This window comes from Amblyomma americanum, chromosome 11 (genome assembly GCF_052857255.1).
Source record: "Amblyomma americanum isolate KBUSLIRL-KWMA chromosome 11, ASM5285725v1, whole genome shotgun sequence".
In the NCBI taxonomy this organism is placed as follows: domain Eukaryota; kingdom Metazoa; phylum Arthropoda; class Arachnida; order Ixodida; family Ixodidae; genus Amblyomma; species Amblyomma americanum.
In genome coordinates, this window is record NC_135507.1 from 15575765 (window position 1) to 15603183 (window position 27419).

Below are 27419 nucleotides of genomic sequence, written 5' to 3' on the forward strand. Positions count from 1 at the left end.
CGCTGCTCTCGCTGTTTTCTTGTTTTCGATTTTTTGCTTCATGCTTGCTGTCACGCCTAGTTTATTAGTATTTTTTTCTATCGCCTTGACTGCTGCATTACCTCCCCTGAGTGTCTTCCTTTGTGGTGAAATAAATTTACATTTTGTGCGTGTGAATGATGTACCAGCACCAAGACCTTTGGGTTGTTCCTGGGCACCGAAAAATAAAGATTGATTGATTATTATTATTGTAGCCAACCTATTTTGGCTATGCGACTCCGCGCCATCTGGCAACACTTAAGCTATATGCTAAAGCTCACCGGCGCTCTCTTACGTAGCGCTGGGGCCCTTACGTAGCGTTGGCAACATGGCGGCGCCCTGCCCGCCTGCTTCACAGCGAAAACACCTTCGTCGCTAATCCCTCGACGCGATATCGTGCTCCAAACTGTTGTACTCGCTTTCAATTTACTCATTCTTATCCTCGCATAAAGTTTCAAGCGACAAATAGTTTGTTTTTTCAAATAGAAAGGCGATTTTTCAGCGATGTTGCGTTCGTCGTCGTCGTAGCAATGGTCTTGCAAGATCTCAAACTAGCGAGAGTGCGCCAAAATCGAGACGGTAGCCACCGCGTATAATCATCTAACCACCGTACAGCCCGTGCAAAAAACAAGTTCTGCTGCTCCGCGCCTTAGCTTTTCGAAAAGCGACGATATAGACTTCGCAGTGTTAGGGAATGCAACCCATTTGAGGACTACATAATAATAATTGGTTTTTTGGGGAAAGAAAATGGCGCAGTATCTGTCTCATATATCGTTGGACACCTGAACCGAGCCGTAAGGAAAGGGATAAAGGAGGGAGTGAAATAAGAAAGGAAGTAATAGGCGCCGTAGTGGAGTGCTCCGGAATAATTTCGACCACCTGGGGATTATTAACGTGCACTGACATCGCACAGCACACGGGCGCCTTAGCGTTTTTCCTCAATAAAAACGCAGCCGCCGCGGCGGGTGAGGACTACATGCGAAAGTGGTGTCATTGCTTGGCGATAGATGGCGTGGAAAAGCGTACCGGAATAGGGTACCTTGATGCCCGCGCCATACCGGAACAATCCCAGGTTAGTTCCATAAGTCCATTCAGTCTGCGTCGCGTACTTGAAATTGACAGCTGACAGGCGTGCGGTGCGGACACGTTTCGGTACCTTCAGATTATGATATGCGTGATGACCGGGGCCGGACGGACTGATGACTGCGGCAAATAGATGAGTTCTTTTCTTTAATAGTTTGAAAGTAACGTGCGTTTTGATTTAGGCTAGTTGGGCGAAGTGCAGCTAGGCTAGAGATCAGAATTTGGTCAGTTACTTAATGGCCGGATTTATTCTTGCCGACAGCTAGAATTTTCAGCGCTCATTTTTAGTTAACCATTTTAGAAACATAGTTATTCCTTTTCTAGGTGGTCGGCATTTGCGGTAGGCAGAATTTTATTTGCGCACGAGTTTTCAAGTGTTTTTTTTCTCAGCCTGAGTGCTCAAAAAATCGAGTGCTGCTAAAATGGACAAGCAACTGAAGGTTAAATGCAAGGAGTGTGAGGTGTCGGTGAATTTTAAGGAAGCGCGGTTCGAATCGGCCGAGGAGGTTGAAGGCGCGAATTTTATGTGCAGATGTTGCGTATCAAGTGTACGTCTGGACAGGGTTGACCAAGAGAACACCAAATTATAGCGTTAAGTATGAATGCTGTAGAAGGAGAGCTACAGAGGGCAGAGAAGAGAAAAATTCAAGAACAGCTTAGTCAATTGGGAGTAAAAATGGCTGACACCACTACGGAAGCCGCATTGGATGGGGTCTGCACTGGCATGGACAGGGATAGGAAAGTAGGCCAGGCAGGTTCCCAGAGGAACAACAATATGCACAGGTGGCAGCTAGGAAGTCTGGAGGCGATGGAGAGAAGGGGAATAAGCTAAACCCAATTAACGAGGCACAGTCACGGATAAGAGGCAGCAGAATCGGGAAGTTAGGAGGGAGGGAGAGAGTAGCTTATCTCTGGTGACTCAAACATGAGGAGGTGCAAAAGAGCTATAATAGAGGGTGTAAAGGGTGATAGTAGCAGTCGGGGTATTCTCAGGGAGGACAATGGACGCGTTACTGAGAGAGGCAAAAAGCGAACTTTCTGAGAATGTTGCAGGGCGCAATTTGGAGCGTAGCGGCGGGGCTAAATAATGTCCTGAATGGTGACGCCGCACAAGTAGTGGGAAGGTTAGCTGAGGGAGTTGACGATATAAAGGCAATAGTACAAGTGCAGATCGTGGTGTGCACAGTACCGGAGGTGCAAGGACGGAACGGAGAAGTTGCCAAGGACGTGGTGACTGTTAATCGAGAGATAAGGAAGTTAAGCTGGAGAAAGGCTTTGATGTGGCAGACAAAGAGGGAAGACGAACAGAGCTTTGGAAGAGGCTTTAAGCGAGATGGCATCCGTTTTAGTGGAAGGGTAGAAACAGAGATTCGCTGGCGCCTGGCAGGCCGGGCAGTAGCTTTTTTATGGGGTCCACAGCGGCTCAGGACGTATGGCTAGGTAGAAGCGAAGTAGAAAGCGTAACAATGGAGATTGAGCCCAACAAAATTGCCGCTAGGAGGACCAGGAAGAAAACTACTAAAAAGAAATTTAACACCAGGATCAGTTACACAAACATGCAAGAGGTAGAAAGAGAGCGAAATGGCTAGAAATAGAACAGCAATTTAAGGACGAAGTAGGTGTGTACGCGCTATCCGAGACACATCTCGGGGACCTAGAAGATCCATCGTTTATTGATGGATACATCTGGGAAGGGAGCAACAGAACAACGGAGAAGAAGAGAGGAGGGGCAGGTATGCTGATGCATCAAGGAACAAATTGGGAAAGAATAAAATTAACTTGCAAATAACATCCCTGGTTATTAGGTACAATTCCGAGTAAAAGGACATGGCTGGGGGTAGTTTATTTAGGGTCAGGGAACAACTATGCAGGCTATAAAACAAGGATCTAGTGTCTCAGTTGTAAATAAATTGGTTGTTGGGGAAAGGAAATGGCGCAGTATCTGTCACATCTCGGCAAACACCTGAACCACGCCGTTAGGGAAGGGATAAAGGAGGACTGAGAGCAGAAAGAAAGAGGGGCCGTGGTGGAGGGCTCCGGAATAATTCCGATCATCTGGGGATCTGACATATCGCGCAGCACATGCCGCCTTTGTGTTTCGCCTCCATCGAAGCTTACCCTGCGTAGTAAAATTGTCTATTGTCCAGGGTTGTAAGGCGCCTAGCGTCACAGGCGCATTTGAAAAGCCGCTGAGTCAGCTGTTTGCTGAAGTGTAGTGTGCACGTCTTTATATGCAGAGAAAAATATTTAATTAAAGTGCATGTATCATTTAACTTCATAGAAATGCTTGCAATGCATCCGTATTTTTGTTTTGCAATAAAAGCTGGCGCTTCTGCCATCATCTGGCGCATCACTCGTTTAGCCTTACGGTAACTTGTTACGAGAGAGACGGTCTGCTAAAACCTCTTCTGGCGTGCGCAGCACTAATAGGAAATTAGGGCGTCCGGTAGCACAAACACGGTAACAATAGGTTATAACTCCCCATTGGGTTAATACTCATATTATGCGGAATTGGTCATTCTGTACTTTGCATTCATAGATCTTTAGAAACCCTTATAACATCCCTAGACCAGCGGTAACTGTTTCAAACACACCCATCGGTGGGGCTTGTGAGAACCAGGCTGCTCCTCCCGAGCAACCTCTCGCGGCCATTGATTCATTTAACTGCCGCCTGGCACGGCGACAGGTTGTGATGACGCCATAAGGTTACGTTGCCTGGGTGGCCCACCTGTCACCTAGATTGTTTTTCATGCATTTTCCCTTGACCCGCCGCGGTGGCTCAGTGTTAGGGCGCTCGACTACTGATCCGGAGTTCCCGGGTTCGTACCCGACCGCGGCGGCTGCGTTTTTATGGAGGCAAAACGCTAAGGCGCCCGTGTGCTGTGCGATGTCAGTGCACGTTAAAGATCCCCAGGTGGTCGAAGTTATTCCGGAGCCCTCCACTACGGCACCTCTTTCTTCCTTTCTTCTATCACTCTCCCCTTATCCCTTCCCTTACGGCCCGGTTCAGGTGTCCAACGATATATGGGAAGATACTGCGCCATTTAATTTCCCCCAAAACCAATTATTAATTAATTATGGATTTTCCCTCACGGTCAACGACGCCGACAACGGACGCCGACGACGACGCAGTTTTTCTGCGACACGGGCTCTTTAACGCTGGCGCGTTAATAACGCGGCGGGGCGTGGCATGCCAAAGGCAATCTGCGATGGTGTTTGCTGTGTCGATCGCAACGCCCTGGCACACAGCCTAGAGAGAGGAGCTAACATATTTTAGGCGCACCTGTAATTCCACACGTCGACTGTGTCTGTTAAAGGAATACAAATACCTCATTTTAGTTGCGTGTTCTCTCTTTCAAATCGTGTGTTAGACATTAAAAAACATGGACCGCCGCGTGGTATTCGCCTGCCAATGCTACATAATTTATAACTGAATTTCTTCTCTCATGCTATTTCGGTTTCATCAACCGAACAACATCTGTGACGTGTACTTGAACTTTAGGTCACTTTAGGCAAGAGAAAACGGTGTGGGGGTCGCCCAGGAAGGCGACCGCGGCCACATTTATTGAGGGCTGCCGAAGAAGAGGCAGCAGCGGAGCGGCGGCGGCAGCGTCCGGCCCTGGCCAAGGTCCCGAGCGTTCTAACCAGCGCGTGCTGGGAACACTTCGTCCTTTTCGGTATCGCGTGCACTGCCAGCCGCGCGGGTCGCTACAGCGGCAATATAAACGCTGATACGTAGTTTTAATTAATTACAACGCTTAAACTAGCCTGCTTCAGGAGCTAAAATGACAACAAACGGCGTATCAGCAGTTATAATGCCGTTTTTTTTTTGCGGCCTTAGGTGACCCAAAGACCAACGTCACTGCAATCGTTCGGTTGATGAAATCGAAACAGCGGAAAGAAGAAATTCAACAACAAATTATTTAACTCCTGTAGGCGAACATCACGGGGCGGTCCATGAGTATTGGTGTCTGACGATTCGTATGAGATAAGAAAGTATGCAATTACCTACAGGGCAACTCATATTTGTGTCCGGAAATTCCACTCTGATCGGGGATTAAGGACAGTGCTGACAGTCGATCCGCTCTGTAGAAACAGAAAAGGCGCGAGAGGTTAATTGAATTGGCTGTTGGGGAAAGGAAATGGCGCAGTATCTGTCTCACATATCGGCGGACACCTGAACCGCGCCGTAAGGGAAGGCATGAAGGAGGGAGTGAAAGAAGAAAGGAAGAAATTTGAGGTGCCGTAGTGGAGGGCTCCGAAATTATTTCGACCACCTGGTGATCTTTAGCTTGCACTGATATCAGACAGCTAGCACTACGGATGCCTTTGCGTTTCGCCTCCATCGAAACACACCCGCCGCGGTCGGTATCTGTAGCCGAGCGTCCTAACCACTGAGCCACTGCGGCGGTTCGCAAGAGGTTAACAGCATCAATTTCTGGCGCTGTTTGTAAAATGAAGCTGAGGACAGTAGTCAGGCTGATATCCGGCGACACCTTGTACAAGAAAATAGCTTCCGAATTGCTATCGGGTTAGAAAAACACCCTGGATGTATTCAACTGAAGCAAATTGAAAATTAGTGTAACATTGTGGTAAGAGATTGCGACGTGTTAACAGGCCAAGAAAACCTTTTTGCGCTAATTCGGCCGGTCTCAAGAGGACGTTATTCTGGAAGTCGAGTAAATAGTCTTATGGCGTTAACGTACCCTAGCGACTCGGGCTATGAGGGACGCTGTTGTGAAGGGGTCCGGAAATTTCGACCATCTAAATCGCACAGCACATGGTCTCTAGAGTTTTCCCTCCATGGACATTCGACCGCCGCGGCCGTGATCGATTGCGCGTCTTTCGGGTCAGCAGCCGAGCGGGCTTTTTCCTCATTGACATAATCCTCCTCGCTGCTCCGTCCTCCTCCTCCTCTTATTTTCTTGCACACCTCTTCTCTCCATTCGTCTGATGGGATCCCTTCGGCGAGGGGTCATGTGACACAGCTTTCCCGCCTTTTTCTCCCCCTTTCGGCGGCGTACGTGTCCGAGGGGAGCCCTCCGGCCACAGTTTTTCTGCTTTTTTCTCCCCTTTAAAGCGGGGAAAGCGCGACGGAGCACGATTAGTTCGTATTTACGCGTGTTATCGTGCGATAGAAAGCCGCGAAAGCGCCACGTGATAGAAATACGTTGACTCGATGACCAGGAATAACGCGGCGGAGCGCGATTCGCGTTTCGACGGCTGAGCATGTTGATTTCACAAAAGAAATATTTTCAATCAAATATGGGGAATCAAAACGACGCCGTGACCCTAAATAAGTGCACAATTGCTTTCTTTGCATGAAACAACCGCAAGGTCGCGTGTAGAGGGCAAGACACGCGCCTGACTAAAACTTTTACCCATGTTATTGCGCGATAGAAGCCGCCCAAAGAAGAAAAAGGAGGGAAAATTGCGTCACATGACACCGCGCCGCCGAAAGGGGGAGAAAGAGGCGGGAAAACTGAGTCCGAGGGGAGCACCGGACACCGCGCCGCCAAAAGGGGGAGAAAGAGGCGGGAAAACTGAGTCCGAAGGGAGCACCGGAGGGCTCCCCTCGGTTGAATGTAGATGACTACCACAAGGTGCTTTGTTTATACTAATGTCTCATGCACGATTACAGAAACACTGTGCATTTATTAGTCAGCCTGTTACACAGAAGTCATGTGCCCTCTATTAAAATTGGTGAGGTCCAGTGCCTTGATGTATGGCTTCGTGTGGCACAGACTGATGAATGCGGGCTCAATGAATGCGAGCATCCTGCGAGCTTTTTGTGGTATGGGAAACACCCAGAAAGAGGCAAAAAAAGGCACACAGTGCCAATGAGCAGAGAAGAAACTGCCTGCACTCTGCCCACCAGTGTGAGGAGTGGTGCTGTCTGACATCTTCACCAGGCTATAGGTTTCAGTCATGGATCCATCTGTAAAATGTAAGAAAGCAAAAATAAAGTAGACATAAGGTAGTTCATTTTAGTAAAAGAATTGGTGCAGTAACCATCTCACTTCTTGATGGACATCTCAACCACACCGTGAGGGAAGGAAAATAGGAGTGAAAGAAGGGAGAGAGAAAAACTCATTTCATTTTCCATTTTTTTTTATTCATAATCTTGCCATACAAATTATCAAAACACTGACTAGCCAGAGGCTAGTGTGGGGTTCAGAAACAAAATACATAATGACAATGACACAGCACTAGCGTAAAATGTCTGAAACACCTTATTGTCTTATTGTCAGTAAGTAGATGATGATCCTGGGTTTCTTCAGCCGCTCCAGGTGACCGGCAGTTTAAGTCTGTCGGTGACCTTCTGTGCTCATGCCGTGGCCCAGGACTGAATGTCTGGGTCCGGGCTGGCGAGAACAGCTTCCCATTTTTCAAGTGCAGGAGATGTGACTAGATCTGCCGGAGGCGGATTCTCCATGCAGTCCCAGATTATGTGGTCTAAGGTGGCAGGCTCGCCGCACAGCTGACAGCAACGAATTTACCAAATCAAAAAACATATTGGAATACGCATCCACGGGTTTGGCTGTGATCGCGTTTGGAGCTGCCTGAGTGAAACGGGCTGAGCGAAACGTGCGGATAGGAGGCAGGCATGCTCTAAGCTCCCTGTAATAGTTGGTTATGGCCTGATGTGTAATTAGCATCTCACCTCTTGGGACGTTTGGGTCTGAGACCCTCTCACCGGCTCTGCTGACAGAACCTCGAGCATACTGGTGAGTGGCTGTCGTGAATTGCTAACACGTCCCCGACTTTCCGAAGGGGAATTAACGCTATCGCATGTAGGTTCGAACGAACAACAAAGAGATCAGAGAAAACAAAACGAAGCTGTACTTATAAATTAAAGGAAAAGAACCGATACGAAACGAAAACAAGAAAAACACCCACTGAACATGCGTACAACACTACAGAATAAAGGGAAAGAGTTCACCAGGCACTGAGCATCCCAGGTGAAGCGGGGATGCCTTGCAGACAGGGCGGACGCGGGTGGTTGTCTGTCTCCCTTAACAGGGTGCTGGCGCAGGGTGCTAGCGCGGGCGCTGTCTCCCTTAACACCTCGGTTTTCTGACACGTCAGCTCTCCACTCCTCGTGTTCGCCACGCTCTTTGTCGCCGTTGCCTTGCACACACCATTCGCACGCGCACACGCGCAACGCTGGGCTGGCACGCGCAGTGCTCCGCAGTTGACGCATGTACTGCACTAAAAAATCTCCTGAGGATTTGTTGTGCACCTCACAGTGGCCTTGTTCCCTAGAACACCCTGGAACATTCCCTGGAGAGGAGGGGCCATAGTGGAGGGCTCCAAAATAATTTGAATCATCTAGGAATCTGACATATCACAACACATGGGCACCTTTTGCATTTCACCTACATCGAAATGCGTCTACTTTGCACAAATAGACAGTAGACTTTGCTGCAAAGATAATACAAAGCAGACGGCCTATGTAGAGCTAGATTATTCAAATATTTAACCTACTGTATTCCAAATCCGCAAGGACAATCTGGCATGCTTTTAGAACCATGTGCATGGTCATAGCCTTGATTATGTCGAGATCTGCACCTCCCAAGTGCTGGTGACCCCAACATTGTATGCCGAGATGGCCTAATTTCAGTTTATGTGCAGTAGCGGCGATCACTAAGAAGGCCCCTCTAAAGGTCCTAGATTTCTGAGAGAGACCATTCGATCGTCTTTAATTTCAGACTGTGATTACTGAACAACTGAAGGCATCCTCACTGGTAAGCAGGCCAACACAACAATGTCCAGTATGAATCGTCACAAGGTGATCACATGTTGCAAGAGCAGTGACAAATTATTTTGTTAGATCCAGGTGGCACCTCTGCACTACTACAAATTCCGAAAGTCACCTTGATACATGACTCACTGAAAACTTTTTCTAAGCCATGCCTCTTTATTCCTTAACAAATTTATCATACTGGTCCTAAAGAAAAACAGTAATGCAGGGAATGTTTTGGATTAAACTCAGATATTTGTTTCCTGCAGCAAGGCCAAGCCTGTGCCTGATCATTTGCAATGCCTCAGATATGCATTGTAGCCTATTAAAGCTTGCAGGGTTACAGGGTCTTGTAACAAGCATTGCTACATGCAACCTTCAGGCAGGTGTAACATGCTATGTGCGAAGAAAATTTCATGGGCAAGTGATACCAATGAGTTAGGCGAAACTTAAAGGTTAAAAATGGTTATTCCAAATGAGCAAATAGTGCACATCATGATCGCCCAATTTTAATGTGCACCTAATTTTATGTTTGTAAAACTAAAAAAAAACAAATACTGTGCAGAAGCTTGAAGTGAGGTTCATTTCCATTTTCGTGCAGGCTTTAATCGCTCTCAGACAGTTCTATGATGTCTGTGCACGTGTATTGTGAGCCCTTTTAGACACCATAGAAATTTTAAATCTTGCATACTAGCGGGAATATCCAGTTTCGTGGAAATGAAGGCCAGGAAAAATGTTTAAAAGATGTGCAGCAATGCAGTTGGGCACATTGTTTCCTACTACCATCTTTTGCTGGCAGGAAGGTGGGGCTGTTTCTTGGATGGTTCTTATCTTGTATTCGAGTGTAAGGCGTATGTCATCTTGAGCTCAATCTTACGAAAATAAGTGTGCTAGAAGTAAGTAAATATAGCAGGTATGATACCTGCCAAGCCATTGCCAATTTGGTCTATGAGATGGGGATACTTGGCAACCTATTGCTCTGCAGCGACTCGGTAAAGTTGGTGAGACAAGTAACTGTCAAAGAGGAAAATGATGAATTGTGGTGCTGGTGGATTACAAAAGATATGCCCAGGGCCCTCGAAAAGTGAAAGAAATTAAGTTAAACAAGCATTCCGAATTCACTGAAAGAGCTTGAAGCAGGCTTGTTTAAGTATTGCAGTGAATTAAAACTATGTATCAGCAATTACATTTTAGCATTTTCCCGACTCACAAGAGCAGAACACCAACTGTACGTCATAACCATCGTTCGGTTGATGAAACCGAAAAAAAGCACCAAGAAGAAATTTAATTATAAATTATTTAGTAGTCTTAGGTAAATATTACACGGTGAATCAAGTATTTTAGTGGCTAAGGTACCATTTGAACAAGAAAACATGCAAGTAAAATTAGTGCCTGCAGTCTTTGAAGGAGTCAAAAGTCATTGAAACCAAGGAAAGCAAAGGGCAACTTGGTCAAATATATAAGGGAAACCCCCAAGATGGAGCTGATTTGTAATAACCCCAACTTTTGGGTTACTGCTGTCCCGGTTAGCTCAGTTGGTAGAGTGACTGCTTTGGTGAAGCGGTGGTCATGGATTCGAACCTCAGACTAGGACAAATTTTTCTTGAGCTACAAAGTTTCGCACATCAAGTTATTGATTAATTCGCTCTTGCCCTACCATAAGCTTGCTGTCCCAGTTAACTCAGTTGGTAGAGTGAATGCTCCAGTAAAGCAATGGTCCTGGGCTCGAACTCCGGACCAGAACAAATTTTTTTTTATCTACAAAGTTTCTGAGAAAGCTGTTTAGCTTTCCTTTGTAGCCGTATGGCTGCGCTTGGGTGGACGCCAATGAGTAATTACTCCCTTATTGCAGAGGATAATTCTTTTTTATGGTGTTGATTGAAGGAAATTTATTAGTGTAATGACTTTATGGCTGAAAATTAATTGAAAAAGTATAAGAAAAGCAACCCCATAGTACCAGTACTGGGAACCGCACCATGGCCTCCATATGTCGCGTATGCTGTCTAACCCTATTTCAGAGGTTATTTCTATGACTTTGTAACCTAAACTTTAGATTGTTACCAGCACTGCCCTTGTTCATAGCAGCAGACATGGAATGCGCCCTTTAACCCTTTATTGACGTGGAATGTTATCGAATGGTGAGGGTAGCAGTTGCATGAGAACATTATTATGAGGGGCTCATTATGACATATGTATTAAGGAAGCCAACAGTCATCAAAACCTAAGAAAGCACAGAGGAGTGTTTTTTCCTTCACTAATATGTATATGTCATAATGAGCTCCTTATTTCACTACCATTGTCTGCTCATTACATTAATGAGAGCCTTGTTCCTGGCAGCCTTGAAGCCATAGGTTCGATCACATTCCACGAGAAACTTGTGGTAATAAAGGATATTCTATGTCCGCTGCTACAGACGAGAGCGGCGCTGGTGAACACTCTCGAGTTAAGGTTACAAGCAATATAATTACCCCCGAAACTAGAAGATTGTACAGTGTATGCAACATACAGAGGTTAAGAGTTTGGATCCCACTGGTGTCAAGTGGTTGTTTTTTCTTCTACTTTATCCATTAATTTTCAGCCATAAAGTAATTACTCTACTAAATTCCCCTCAATGAACACCATAAGTAAAAAAAGATGTTCCCCTATGCTTTCTTTGGTTTCAATGACTGTTTGACCATTTCATGTGCCTGTTATCATTACGATTCAAAACATACCTTTTTTTTTGCTTATAGTATATCGAGGGCTTAAGAAAGTTGGTTATTAGTTTGTCTGAAGATGCACACCAATAGTTAATTTTTTACCAGCATTTACAAAATTTCTTAGAAACAGTCAAGATTGCTGGGAGGCATAATATGAAATTGCCAGGATTTGTGAAATTACACCCTGGGAATTGTGGAATAACTTTTTTTTCAAAGATGCACATGGTGCTAGAAATAAAAAAAAAACTGATATGAGTGCTAGTGGCAATATCTGACTGCAAGAAAATGACAGAGGAAGCACTACCATGCTCACTCTTTTCAGAAATATTATATTCTGTTTTTGCTGCTTGGCACAACAAAGCTTTATTCCTTAATATTTATTAAGTTTCAGTATTTATGATCTGTGCATAACTTTCAGTCACTGACAATGCAAGCTGTGCCAAAAATGGAAATAAGCACATATCAAATAAGCATGATTATAACACATATCAAATAAGCATGATTATATTACTCCTGTTTCGCGAGTGAGTTCTGGTCCGGATTTGGCTTGCCATGCTAATCGAACACTTAAACTCTTTAGTACCTGGGCAGCAAGAAATGAATTAAAATTAAATATTGCAAAAATCAAGGCTGTTATGTTCCCTCCAAGAAATAAAGTTTATGTATTACAACCAATTGTTATTGACCACATAGAGATACTGGTTATTCAGTGTTTCAAGATGCTCGGTGTTATTTTGTCTGAAAATTTGTCCTGGGATGCACACATAAATGACCTCATTAAAAAACTTTCTGAAACTATAGGTCTCAAGCACCGACATTGTTTCATGTTTCCAAGAGCAGTTAATATCATGCTTTACAATTCCTTATTCTCATCATCACTACGACGCACTTGTTTGGGGAACGAAAGACAATAGTCATGAGCTACGTCAATAGTCATGAGTCTACGAAAGACAATAGTCATGAGCTCCATTTGCTACAAACACGTGCCATCGGCATAATATGCAACGCACCCTATTTAAGTCACACGCAGGAGATGTACAAGCAGCTAAATATTGTCAGCGTAGAATTCTATGTATGACTGCAGACTTTCTTAGCAATACAGATTAGAAAGAACTAAAGGGAATGACACCTTGAAGTTACTGGCAAATCTTGAAAAACACACTCCTATATACCCAATGCGCAACCCAGATGAATGAAATTAGAGCAAATGCCATACAGGATATGGAAGGCAAATGTTAAAATTTAGGCTACCAACATTGCTGAATGATTTCGCGAGGGGCAGAGATACAGATTTTGACTCTATTTCATTGAAGAGCCCGTGGAATAAATATGTATAGAACTGAAATGTCACCACATCTTAAATTTTGAAACTGCGCATTTACTTTTTTCCTCCTCTTCCTTTTTTTTGCTGTGTTTATTGCTGATATCTTTGTATCATGTTGTATGTACGGGTAAACATATATACGCTTCACCATGTAAACTAATAATTTCATTACAATGGACTTTATTTTTCATTTATGCGCATGTTTGATTTGTGTTTGTATTCTCCTACCGCACCCATTTTTTTAAATCTTTATTTTTAACCACTGCAGCATGTAGCTGCACACTGCTTGCCATGTATTGGGGTACGGGCCTTAGTCAAGCCTTCTTCTGGCTTTTTGCCTGTGCTCCAAACATCCCTGAGATGTTGAATAAACATTGTATTGTATTGTATAACCATGGAAAAATGCTACAAGAATTTCGTGCATATTCTAATACAGTTAAACACTCATTTTTTGTCAAATCGATTACAGAGTGGAATGAATTGCCGAAGTGTGTAGTGAATAGCCCGAATGTAGAAATGTTTGTTAATTTGAGAGCCTTTTGTATGTGAAACTCTTGTTTCTTGCTTCTTTTTTCGCATAATCAGTTCGCTTTTACATGACGCTTGTGTATATCTTGTTTATTTTTTACTTTTACCTGTGCTCACCCCTGCTTGGAATCGGGCGACTTCACAGTATTAAATAAATAAATAAAAACCTGTATATATACTTGTTTTAAATAGCCAAGTTTAAAAGATCTGCACAGCTTTAAACGGTACTGCTGGCAAAGAAGCACAACACATTATTTCACTGACTCTCCACTGCAATCTAAGTGTATCACCAATATTTTTCATCAAACCCTGTATCCACTTTGCTGGCTGCTATTTGTATGCCTGCCATATGACATCTGCAAAATTGCAGAATAACGCTAATCATGCTATCTTAAAATAGGCTTGAAAAAGGCGATCAACTATGGCTTGGTGGGCCACACCGCTTATGGGCGTCTGTCTACACAGCACTTCTTCATTTGGACAAAATGATGACAAATTAAACTACAAACAGTCATGTGGATTGTCCACTGGTACTGGCATCTGTGGATGCTGCACATCAGATGAGCTGGCACTGAAATGAAGAGTGCACTATGGTTGGTATTAAGAACAGAAACTGTTGCTGTCTTGGCAGGTCTAATTGTTTTTTTATGCTATGGCATGCTTTACGAAGAAAGGCCCCCATTCTGTGTGGGTGGTGCTGTGCAGTCTGAGCTATCAGGGCGGGCACACAGTGTGGCAGGGGCCGTCCACTGCATTAATAAGAGGCCTCTGTAGAGTACCTGTTGATGGTTGTTCCTGCGGCAGAATTAATTACATATAATGAATGTACACGACGACAACATTGCCTGTGGAACAACCATTAAAATCAGTCCATTTTAGAAATGTGCACTGTTTGAAAGACCAGAATGTTTGGTTAAAACAAGGTTACTTAAACTGCATACTTGTGGGTCACGCAAATGAAGGAAAAGAAACAAGCTAACACACAGCTGTATAGGCATCACTAGTTGCATATCAGAGGAGTATTGCTAAGGCTGTGACAGCTGTCACTCTTCTGGTTTTGTGCACACTCACATACTAGCTGTTTTTTTTTTTTTCAACAGTGAGAGGCGTGTCGATGTAGTCTGTGCAGGCAAACTGTACAGCAAGGTGGACATATACGTGCGAAAGAGCTCAACTAAAAGACAATTAAGGTGGAGAGAGACTTCTGAAGCAATATTCATAAACTATTCCATAGTAATGGTGCAGTCAAAGCTAGATTAACTAAACTTACCACAAGAGCACAGAAGCTGAAGTTACAAAAAAGGCTAAAATTTGCTGACAAACATTTAAAGCTTTAAATTTTTATTTTTATCTCACGCATTTGTACCTTTTCTTACAAATGGGCTGAAACAGAGCTAAAATTAGCAGTGCCGGAAGCAACTAGAATCATAGGCATAAAATAACAAGTACATTGTCTAGAATTTTTTTTTGCTTCACTGAATGAATTCGCTCAATGAAAACAATGAAAGAACACTAGAAAATGTAGTTTTTCTTGCAGACTTATAATTCTATAGTCAGACACAAGTCAAGAAAACAGCAGCTTTTCCAAGCAATGATGTTGGCCAATTCTTATGAACTCCTACTAGCGTGAGTAGAGCAACAATGCAGGTTCATAAGAATTGGCCGACGCCGATGGCCGGAAAGGGGTCATCTGACAGGGAAAAGTCACTTTTTTCTTGACTTGCATTTGACTATAGTTCCACCTCTGTAATAATGTGCCTTCTTGCAGCATGATAAGTGTTCAAAGCCATTTCTGGAAAAAAAAAAAGTAGAAATGTTGAAAATAAGAAATGGAAATATTAATGTAATGCAAAAACTTTTTTAGCACATTTTTTATCTTATTTGTAACCACAGCTTCTGTGCATTAATTGTGCAAAGTTTTATTAACACAGATTTTGTTATGTCTCTGCTACCGAATATTTTTTCTTTGCAACAATGTGCTTTCTGGCAAAAAGTAATTTACAAATAAAGATATATGCCAGATTCCTGAAGTAAGTGTTGCAGGTTCTGGTGGTGTGGCCCCAAGATTCAGTCTTCTACATCTGGTAGCCTACTTCCAAATCTCCCCCACCTTATCTAATGGTGTTTTCAGCTGGGATGCATTGTCGCCCCATAGGTACGCAGGAAGTTGCGGAATGTTCCTTGGCCGAACATGCGAAGCACTCACACTGCACCGCTCTATAAGCCCTCTTTTCATGATGACCTCCCATAGCTCGTCTCAGAGGCCATTCTTATTTGAAGCCAACGTAGACACCTGCAGTTAGCTATCTGTATACAGTTAGAATGTACTGTACGAAATCCACATGGCCATTTACAAGAACAAGTGCCTGTCTTTCGAGTCTGGACATGCAGAAGAACCAATGCATAGCCAGCAAAGAAAACCCGATGCTCGTGCAGCTGGATTAGCGTCTCATAGAGACTCAGGCTGTGATGGACGCCGTGGAGGGCTGCAGTTTCCTTTAGACCACCTAGGGTTGTGTATAATGCGCGTGACAGCACTCGGGAATTTTTGTATTTCACCTTGCTGCATTAAAAATTCGACCACTGCAAAAAGCACTCCAGTAGTGCGAACTCTATAAGCTGGAGATTTTAATAAGGGTACATAGCTCAACACATGGGATGCACATATAAACACATGCTCACAAAATGCTGCGATTATGAAGACACAGGTTTGTCAGATACCAGCACGGCTTTATGCTAACCTTTTCTTATGTTGACGATGTAGAGCATCAGCTACAGTAACTCCTGAAATTATCTGTTCATGGATCTCATATGCTATTACTCAGCTCTTTAAAGGGGCTCTGAAACGCCTTCCGAGGAGAGCACATTAACTCACTTAATCAATGCACTGTGTTGCCATGAAAACCAGAACCAAATAATACTCTTCTACATGCAGCAGACGGCCCACAATCACGCATCAATGTTGGCGAGCCATCCCCGGCGACTTTTTCATGCTCGCACCCTCCTCTGTCCCCCGCATCTGCGTGGACAAGGTGAGAGGTGGCCATTGGTTAGATTCTTTCAGACATCAGGCGGCTACCGTGGCTGCGGCCAATAAGCCACTTATCTCCTCCGGCGGGTCGGGAAGCTCCGCTCCCAGAGGGGGGTCAGAGAAGGAGCGCCTACCTTCCAGCGTGCAAAAAGTGACGAGAGGAGAGGGAAAGGCGCGAAGATGCTGAAATTCAAATTTTAACTACAGATAACTCAGATTCTACAAAGCACATTTAAAAAATTCTTGCTGGACACTACTCTTGAAGCGGCGTGCTTCAATATCCCAGGCATGCCGCAACTTTATTAAAGCCCCATTCACAGCCCCTTTAAGCTACTGATATCCTGTCACGTGCGTGATATCCTGTCACATGCAATCAACATTTTAATTTTTGGTTCTAGGGCACACGATGATATTGGGGTGTATGTTGAGAAATTAAAAGCCATCAAAAAACAAAGGCAGCACCGTGATATTTGTAACAAACGTGCCTTTGAAAGCTCGTCAAGTTGACTGTCCCATGTTGCACACTTAAAAATGGCGCTACTTGCATTTTGTGTGCAGCAAATACAGATGCAGTATGTGTACTTTAAGTAGATAAAGTTACAAGGTGATGGACACCTAATTTTAATTGCATGTTTCCTTCTTTTAAATGATGCATTATACACTGATTACACAGTTTCTCACTATGAATGCTATTTCGCTTTAGTCAACCGGTTGATGACTGTGAGCCCGGTGTAAGAAATATTATTAGATCGTGGCTGTGATGCGTTGTGTGTGTTTAGGTTATGTTATGCACAAAACAAAATGCAATATATTTGCTTATAGTTGAGTTGATATTCCTTTATTAGGTAAGGAAGCCGCATGGCCATGGGAGGCATAACAAGGAGTAGGTTGAGTCTGACGTTTGTACAGTTATCAGACACCTCACATTGCTCTGATCAGGCTGATACACATTTTTAATTCCTTACAGCGCTTAGGCCAGCCTGCTTCAAGAGCTGGATTGAAAACAAATGGCTACCAGTGGTTAAAGGTCACAATGATGTGTTTTTCATGCCTCACGTGACCTAAACATTCCCGAATCCGAACCGAATCCAAACTGAAACCACATCAAGAAGAAAATTAATTGAAAATTGTATAGTGGTCATGGGTGAATACAACATGGTGAACCATGTATTCTGATGTCTAACACATCATTTTAAAGAAAAGACGCTTAATATATGTCGAGCCACAATGCAGACTGATTCAAAAATTAAAAACTGGGCTCGCCTTTGATGGCGACGGCCTCAAATTTTGCAATTAAATTTTTCACACTACAACCAAAAATTGAACAGCTGATTGGCTAATTTCAGTATTAGCCAGTCATCTTTTAGTTGAGCTCCGTCATGCACATTATGTCGGTCTTGCTGTAAAATCCACTTGGACCGACTGTACGCCAATCCCTCATAGTTTTTAAAATGAAAAACTGTCAAGGTTAAAAAAATCGCCATCTATAACATACAAACACAACTTCCATTATCTCTGCTTGATGCAGAATGCTCAAAGACAAAATTGCAAATCTGTAAATTGTAAATTTTGGTTTTTATTGCCTCAAAGTCTCACATGTCCAGTGACGAGGAGGGGTCGCGCTGAATTTATTTATTTAAAATATTTAAAATACCTATAGTGCCCGAACGGGCACTATTATAGGGAGCAGGTATATACAGAAAAACTGGAATCAGCAGGAGTAATCTGTACATACATATATACATAAACGGTATGTTTGCAGGGATCGCTGATACTGACAGTCAACAATGCTCTTTTTCAAGCAGCTCAAAAAACAAAAGTTACCACTACACGTATTTATAAGATACCACTATACAGCAGTAGATAAGAAAACATGCTAGGACAATATCCCATCGCACAGCTTGAATACGGGCTTTGTATTTCGCCTCCAATGAAATACAGGCGCCGCTGCCTTAGAATCGGGAGTCGAGGGCGCCAAAGCCATTGAACGAACGTGGCGAGACGAACCTCAAAAAAAGAAACCATGCATCATCAAAAGTATGAGCATTATATCGAGGAGAAAAATCGCGACAGACGCAGTTAAAAGACAACTGAAAGGAACGCAAACATTCTCCTCGTTTCTGAAGGATCAGAGATGACTGAGGTGACCAGCTTTTTACGAATGTATGCTGTCCAAGACCGTTATATGTAGGTACAATCAGCCCCATTATCGTTGGCTTTATTTTTGAACACACTACCAAGATCTTAGCAAGAATTCTCAACAGAAGACAAGTCATTCGCCGCTTTATATGCAGCTAAAGCGTCTGTCAGGTCTTCAAACGTTCCTGCAAGAAGCTGGAGTTCCTTTCGCCAGTTTCCAAAATAGCGAGACAAACGACAGCTCGACCCGCCGATAGCCATGACTTGCTCACTGCTTGCGGCACTGTTTCGTTCACGAAACTGTATTGGTTATAGCTATCAGCGGTCAGCCAGCTCAAGAACAAATACGGAAAGCGTGAGAGAAGCGTAAACGTTGCAAACGTCTTCTGATACGATATGCTGCATGCATGATACCGGTAATACCGGCTATCGCAAACCGCAGGGGAGCAGCCATATGCGAAAGGAAGGGTAATGCCACCGCAAGACAAGACTGGCTCGAAAGAGCAGACATCGTGAATGAACTCCGGTTTCATTTTCGTTTCGCATTTCTTTGCTAAATCGCGGCGTCTGTAACGCACGACGTCTTAGCAGTTCTCTGTATATCTTCAGCCGCAAGCGGATGTGCCAGCGCTGTTTTTCCCATCGGCTCCCTGGGCATCTGTATGTCAGGGCCGGAAAAACGACGATTTTGACTCGAGCGCTATATCTTTAATTCGTGGTTACAGTCTATGTGCGTTCTTCCCGGTACCACTCATGGTTCTGTTGCGCGCTATTTTGGGCCCAAAGCGAATGCTCACATGCCGGCTTTAAAGAAATCAACCGGCCGGAGGAAGAGGGACTTCAGTGGAAGCCCTGACGTCTGGTTGACGCGCGTGTCGACGGGAGGATAAGAAAACGTTCACGTCGTTTATTTCTGGGCACCCTATAGCTTGTGCTCAACAACGAAACATTTGCGTATGCGGCGCGTGCAGCGCAACGCTATGGTGCTAAGCACGCGCTGAACTGCCACTTTTTCCTGATACAGTAGTTAAAATATCAGTGTCTACTAATCAACCAACTTTGGAGAATGAAAAAATACTGCAGAATATATATATAGCCACATGTGACTCTCAATAGCACTCAGTTGCTTTCGTTTGTCTAGCGCACTGACTTTATTAAAATCTGGCTACATTTAGCACGGAGGTCTGTAAAAGAAAACACTGGTGATTATATATACAGTGTACACAAACTGGCCAGGTAAGGAAGACTAAATGTTCAGCAGATTTGAAATGTCATATGCGCATATAGATGTGAAATGTCATATCACATATAGATGTGGTATGTGTTCTTGGACAGGACACAGTATATATACTACAGTAGATCAGTGGTGCACACTGTCAACTAGAGAATTGTTTTCAATGCTACGAGTTAGATCTGCTAGAGGGTATTCTGAAGTGGCTGATGATTCACCACTTTGTGAGCAATTGGGAACAGGCATTTTAAAGCATGCACATGCACATAGGAGCCAGTAAGCATCCAAGGTGGAACCATTATAGATATACCAATAACACAAAACCAGTTCGGTCTCGAGGTTTGGGACTGGTGCAGCTAAATAAAGACTTGCAAATTTTTACCTAGGACCAAAAGAGTCCAAGTAGAAAAGCAGTTTGTACCGTAATGGGGCCACTTCAACTTGAAATATGTAAGGTTTCCTTCCATTTCAAGTTTAAGCCATTAAACACCAGAAGATACTTACCAGGAAGTTGAGCACAAACTGGTGCGTTTGGTCTGAAATGACCCTTTAATATCATTAGATAAATACACAACTTCATTTCTAATTCTTAAGCCGATTCCATGATTTTTTTTTTTTGTTCAGCTCAAAAGCCAGTTTTCTGATTTTTATGGTGGGTAATTAGACGGGTCGTCCCTCAGACTGCACCTCTCATATGAGGACGCAGGAACTGCTTTGAATATATTCCAGTTTTAGAAACTATTTGAAAGCTGTTTCAAAAGAATGCATGCTTTTTGCACAGAATAAAGTATGTTGCTTGGCTGTCCTGCAAAGTCTGTTTGATGGTTTATGCCTTGAAGACCACAACTTATTTATATAGAGACTCTGATAGTAAGAAATCACTTGCTTTTCAGTTCTACTGATGAATTTGAACTCTGTAATCCTCTAAGAAGCAAGTCAGGGAGACACAAACTTCTGGCAGCATACCTTATTATTCTAAATAAGTTGACAAAATATAATTTAAAGCTTAATGTGAGTACCTTGTACTTGCATCTACGGTAGCAAAATTCACTCTGAAGTAAATTCTCCAGCCATTTAACTTTAAGCAACTGGAAATAATAGTGCTGATGCACATGAAGGTATAGATAGATATAGGGCTCTGTTTTGCTTGTGAACAGTGAAATTTTGTCGTGCTACAAGATTGATCAGATTGGTGGCTTTTATGAATGTTTTTTATCTGGACACCTCTGCCATTGCATGGTGCATGGGAAACAAAGGAAAAATTAATGGCATGAAGATAACTTCATTATGAAGACAAAAAAAATATGGGCATTGTGTTGAGATCAAAAACCAAGATTCGAGTATGTCAAAAGTTTCCGCCATCACAGGTGGAGGTTGCTTTAGTGCTGCTTAGTCATTTGATATCTTTCAAGGTTTTTGACAGATGTTATGGGTGACATTTTAAATGGCGCCCTGCTTTTTGTCATGAAACGTTGAAACACCTCACCTCATATCTAGCCATGTTTTAACTCTTCATTGCTTGAATGAGAGGCTTGCTTCATTTTGCTTTCTAAGTGAGGGACAGAAAATCTAGGCTTCCCCCTCTCTCATGTTAAGCAATATCCGAAACAATGACCATTAAGGGTTCAGCTGTTGAGAAGCTTTGTTTTTTCGTTTTCTTTTTGCCTTCTTGTTGGCGACACTGTGCGCCTGAAATTCTCCACATGAACTATATCTGAAATTCCGTGCAGTAGTGGACAATGTTCTTTGCCATGAGTATGCCACAGTTGAGCTGCAGATTTGAAAGTGCTTGTTGAAGAATTTTACAGTGCATTTAAAGAAGCTTTTCCAGATGTGATTGTCTATCCGAAACTGTATAGGACATGATTCATTCCCGACTTATACTTTCGTATAGTTTCTCTCAGAACTATTCTGAATGTATTTTTAAACCAAGTACCAATACTTTAATGTGGCTGCCAGAAGAATTTAGAATTTCGAAAACAGGTGCATATCATAGAGACTTGACATTAAATATAGCTCATGTATGCGTTGGCTAAGCCCCAAGTATGATTTGTGCCTACAGGTTGGAAACACTCAGATGTGAGCTTATTAGATCTTTTGAAGGACAGTGCAACATCAGAATTTAGGCATTAATGCAGCAGGTGTTCACTGCCCAGTTTCTGAGAGAATCTGTGCAAGAAAACTGAGTGTGGGCTGTGCAATCCCTCTGCTTATGCCAGACAACAACGTTCCTTGCTTTGTGAAAGTAATACTCAGTGCAGTACATGGAGAGAGATTGTTCTTGCCCGAGTTTGATCTCTATACAAATTATTTTGACAAACACTTTAAAGCCATTGTTCTAGAAAACACTGCTTCAGTACACAATAAGTGTACATAGCACTATACGGCATCAGCATACAATGATGGCCACTTTTTTCTACAAGCTCTGAGAAACCTGAAAAAATGAAGCAAGAAAACCATAATGCAGGCTGAAAGTCGATACAGCTTGAGCTTGCGAGTTGCAAAGGGCATGTGACCACCAGTCACTTGTGACCAGGCAGTAGCTCGACAACACCATTGTTCACACTTGCAAGCGTGACCTGGGGCTTGCCTTCGCATTAAATTCTTGTTTGAAGCAGAGAAAGAGAGAGAAACAACTTTATTGCCAATGATTTGTAGATCGTGGAATACTGTACATCACTGTGAGCCCCAACAGTTGTGACCTCCACGGCCCTGTTAACTGCTTCCTATGTTGTCTTCCCCTGCTTCAGCAGCATTTGATTCCAGCCTTCTTCGGAGTGAGCTGGCAGGAGTATTCGAGGTGGAGGCTTGACCTCACATCCCCATGATGTGTGATATCTTGGGTTGCCAATTCCTGGCAATTTAAGCATGCAGGCCCGGGTATACTCCCCATTCGTAATAAATGGTAACATGTGGGGTCTTAGAATGGATCGAGTCTGGATCCTTTTTAGCACCGTGGCCTGTGCTTTGCTAAGGTGTGCATGCAGAGGCGTATAAATTTGTCATCTATCCTTATAATTGTTCGTTATGTCATGGTACATGGTCAGTGCTTCACCCCGGGGGTCCGAGTCTGAGGAGCTAATCTTTTGGTTCGTCAGACCTCGGGCCATACGATCTGTCTCTTCATTCCCCGGATTCCAGGCCTGAATGAGCTGGGACCCATACCAATTCTATTAAATGTTGTGGAGTGCAACCCCGCAAGATGCAGGCTGCCGTCTTGCCTACCGCGCTTTTACAGATATTCGTATTGGCCTGCTTGGAGTCGATAAAAGACGGTGCATGTGCGTCGATGCGACAATCTTTTTTAAATATGTTCCTTCCCCGCGGTCACGGGACATACTGTGAATTTGTGGTAGGCTTGCTTATAGCCATACCCGACTTTCGTTCAGCTCTCGCTGTTCGTCTGCCATCGTGTCTTAGGCGATTAATTGATAGCGAAAACTTTCGACAATGACGTTCGCGTGCTTTCTAGAGTTTTGTCTGCTTTGGCCCCGTCTCCTGCACTCGAGCTCGGTGCTCTAAAGTGCTATTCGCAATGCACTACGACGAGCTAAGAGGATGATGTCGCGGTGGTTTGATGTGCACCGCTGCTCCTTCCTGCATGACAGCGGCCGTTACAAGCGCCATATTGGCCTGCCAGCCTGGGTGCCGGCCGCCAGCGTCAGAAAAATGCGCTAATATTGTTTGCTACGCACATATATCAAGCCCTGGAGTAGAGGAACGCCAAAAGGGAATCATTTCTGAGGATCGCTGGCAAATACCGAGTTGCTGATACGAGTAATAACCGCGTTAGAAGCAAATTTCTTGCCCTAGCTGCGGCTGCTGCTCAGTGCGACTCGCCTCGTCTGCTAGAACCGCTGCTGAAGGCGTCGAGGAACTCGACCGTGTCATTATTTTATTATGAGACGAGGTTCACGGTAAAACTGTGACGCGAGTAGCGCCTTTATTACAGCGCTAGCCAGTTCTGAGGCGCTCTGAGCTGCGGCATCGATTTGAAAAAGTTAGGCTTAGCGACGAGTGCGGCAGCCTGAGAGCAGCGCAGCTCGCTGCCCGGCGCGCCCGCGGTCGGCGTCGTTGCCGAAAGCTCAGCTCGCTCGCTCGTTATTAATTCAGTGGTTTGCTACTCGCAGTCGCAAGGCTGGAACATCGAGCAGCGAGCGACTGGCCTGCGACTGTAGATTTTCGACCAAAACAGCCGCACAGACTCTCTGACTCGCAATTATGAATGGGTCCGCTACAAAAGCATACGTGCACGCGCAAAAACAAATGCGTGCAAAGAGCAACTTGGGTGACTAAAAGAAAAGACAAGATGAGCGTACGCTGCGGATACACACGCAGCTTTAGGTAACATATTTTCTGCAATTTGGAACCCTCCCCATCTCGCTTAGACTCGCATTAGCAAAACAATGTCTGCTTCGGTGGTATATGTCGATGACTGCGTGAAGAAAAAAAGGAAAATGTTGAGTTAAACAACCCGAAGTGACGCAGAGGCTACGATGGATACCGTAGTGGAGGGCTCGTTTTAATTTAGGCCACTAGTTATGGGTTGTTTAGCGTGCGCTTACATCGCAAAGCACACGGGCGTTTTTATTTGGCCTCTATTGAAAATGACCGCCGCCGCCGCCTCGATCGAACCAGCGACGCTAGGATTGACAGTCAATTGCTAACGCCACTAATTTGAGCAAAAGAAAGAGAAGCCTTGCTTGCAGGTCTGCTTTAGCGATAACAGGTAGAATCAACAGTTCGATCGTTGTTCGATTTTATTAAAATAAGGTGCCTTTGAAGTGAAGGCATTAAGCGCCTGAAGTGGGATGAAGGCGGCCGGTAACGCCCCAGGAGCTTGGCTTCAGTTCCTCACAATTGAACGCTTGTAATGGGAATTTTTATATACCCAAACGCTCGTGTCGCCTTTGCGCTGCTAAAACCGCCATGCGCAGTGTTATCGACTTTCTGGCGTCGTGCAGGCACGACTCCATCCATGTAACGAATTCGCAGACGACTGCGCACAATATCCTACTCCCGAGACGCATGAGTATTGATTTTACTCTAATTATGCATCCAATGCTCGCACTGGGCTGTAAAATGTGTCTTCTCTGAAAGCTGCTCATTGTTTCGAAAGGACATCATCATCGCTCACTTTTTGCCTGCTGTTATTAAACAATGGAATTATATTCTTCGTATATGAAGTTACCTGCCATCTGTGTTACGGCTTAGGTGTTTAAGTACGACCAGTCCCAATTTTCAGGCGTTTTCTTTACTAAAAGTTAGTATAACCATTTGGCGTCTAGGCTTTACACTGCGGGTACAATGCAGAATTAGGAATTGGCGATAAATCTCTTTCCTATATCAAGGCAGTCACCAGATCGGGCAAATAAGCTTCATTGGCTTGAGCGTCACCCACAAGTCGATCAGCTGATTCCGTACTGAGTGGAAAATAACCAAACCACAAGCAGCAATTTTTCAGAAAAGATACGTAAACTGAATCAAACGACATTCGATCATGTCGCAGTAATCTCAAGGGTGCTCCCTGCAGCATAGCCTTTCCTGAAAACGGCCTGTTATGGTCAACCTACCATGGCAGTTCGGTGAAAATTACATTGTGATGCGATGCATCAGCGCTCCGTCCTTTCCCAGTTTTGATTTGGTTTATAGTGGTTTAATCCCAAAGCGACTCAGGCTGTCAGGGACGCCGTAGTGAAGGGCTCCGGAAATTTCGACCATCTGGGGTTCTTTAACGCGCACTGACATCGCGCAGTATATACATGCCTCTAGAGTTTCGCCTCCATCGAAATTCGACCGCCGCGGCCAGGATCGAACCTGTCTTTTCGGGTTAGCAGCCGAGTGCCATAACCACTGAGCCACCGTGGTGGCCTTTTCCCAATTTTGGAACAAAGCCACGCAACAGTGCATTCAAGCATTTTGCATGAATAAAAAGAAGACGGCGACAGACAGCATTTTATTGCGGAAGAACGCCCGAGGTGCCATAAAAGAAACACATTTCCAATTGAATTTTTGCTTTCATTAACTCTTAATGGTCATAAACGAAAAGTAAAACCTTAGCATCACAACGCATGACCTTGCACAAAATGAAATTTCAGCTCAATATCTGTTATGCACAAAATTACTTACATTGCGCTGAAGCGACATCGAGCGACATATGTCGCGCGCACTTCATGACAGAGCTCATTCAGCAGTCGAAGCTTTGTCATCGCACAGAGATATAAAGTGGCCGTCAAGAGAAGATAAGGCCGCATCGTACCGCTCGCCAAGACCGTCGACATGGCGAGCGTCGCTATCGCTCGACGAGATTGCCAAACCGCGGCCTCGGCAGTCGAGCGAATTCATGCTGCACAAAGGGTGGCTGAGCAAGAAGCCACAAACCCAGGGCACACATCAGCTTATCATGGACGCTGATACACAGCGCGCTGTACCAAAATTAACCACAGGTCGTGCGCTCCTGCGTTCGCGTTCCATTCCAGCACCTTTCTCAATTCTTTTTCTGGTCGCTTCATTGTTGGAGGGGGATGGCTCCAGTTTCGAAACAGCTGATGGGGCCAGCGCAGAACAGTAGCGCCCTCCTGGTAATCGTAATGCGCATGCGCATCACTATTCCCCAATGTCTTTAATTAATGGGGTCATTTGAGACAAAAAGTCCCCAATAACTGATTTCTAGGTCCGTCGGATGTCGCAATGTGTGACGTCACTGTGATGATCAGTAGCCTCCCAGAGCGTCGGACGGCCGGCTCAGGGCCCGCTGTTCCCCAATTTGCCCCTATCTGATATGGTCATTGCGTGCGAAATGTCCCTACATTAGGTGCGTTTATATCTGCGGTCCCCGCCTCGAGGCGCTCAGTCTCTCCGTGGCGTCCGAGGCGGACGGACCTCCGTCGGTCGCGCTCCTGGAGTCGTCGGCTGCTTCTCGAGCAGTCAGTCGCGCGCCAGCCGTCCTGGAGAGCGGATGCGGGCGCGCATCGCTCCGTGGCTCCGTCTTCCTCGGCCGCTCCGCTGTGGACCCCGGCGCCTGCAGACGACCAGCTTCAGCCCTGCGTCCGTTTCCAGGCTCGTGCTCTGCAGATTTTTTTTTGGTTTTCTTCTTGTCTACTCTTTTTATTTCTTTAAATATTTTGTTCTCTTTTGCATTATTTTTTAATTTTCTAAATTTAGATTTTTATTTTTTTTTAATTTTAATTTTTATTATGGCAGCCCCGCGGCAGTCTCAAGGCAGTTTTTCTTGTCTATTCTTTATTTTATTTTTATTTTCATTTGCATTATCTTTTTTTAAAAATTTCTTCTGGCAGCTATACTTTTTGTTTTTACTTATTCAATTACTTTTTAATTTAACTCCTTATTCTTTTCTGCTGTCCCTAATTTTTATTGCAGCCCTGCGCCTGTTTGTCGAGGCTTGTGCACAGCAGTTTTGTTTTTTGTCCAGTTTCTATTTCTTTTTTTTTGTTTATTTGCATTATTCTTACTTTTTTAATTTCTTCTGGCGGTTATATTATTTCGTTTTTTACCTATTCAGTTACTTTTAATTTCACTCGTTCACCTTTCATTTTGTCCTTACTTTTTATTATGGATAAATTAATATTAATAGGGTTATTATTTATTTACTAATAAATTAT

The 27419-nt window shown here is 44.1% G+C and overlaps 1 long non-coding RNA gene across 1 annotated transcript; it reads right to left on the minus strand.

Annotated features, from left to right (window-relative positions):
- Positions 1-6976: 6976 nt before the first annotated feature.
- Positions 6977-26208, minus strand: LOC144111453 (uncharacterized). Its single transcript, XR_013310050.1, has 2 exons — positions 25927-26208; positions 6977-7039 (listed from the first exon to the last, which is right to left on the minus strand). It is a non-coding gene; the product is annotated as an uncharacterized LOC144111453 (long non-coding RNA).
- Positions 26209-27419: the final 1211 nt, after the last annotated feature.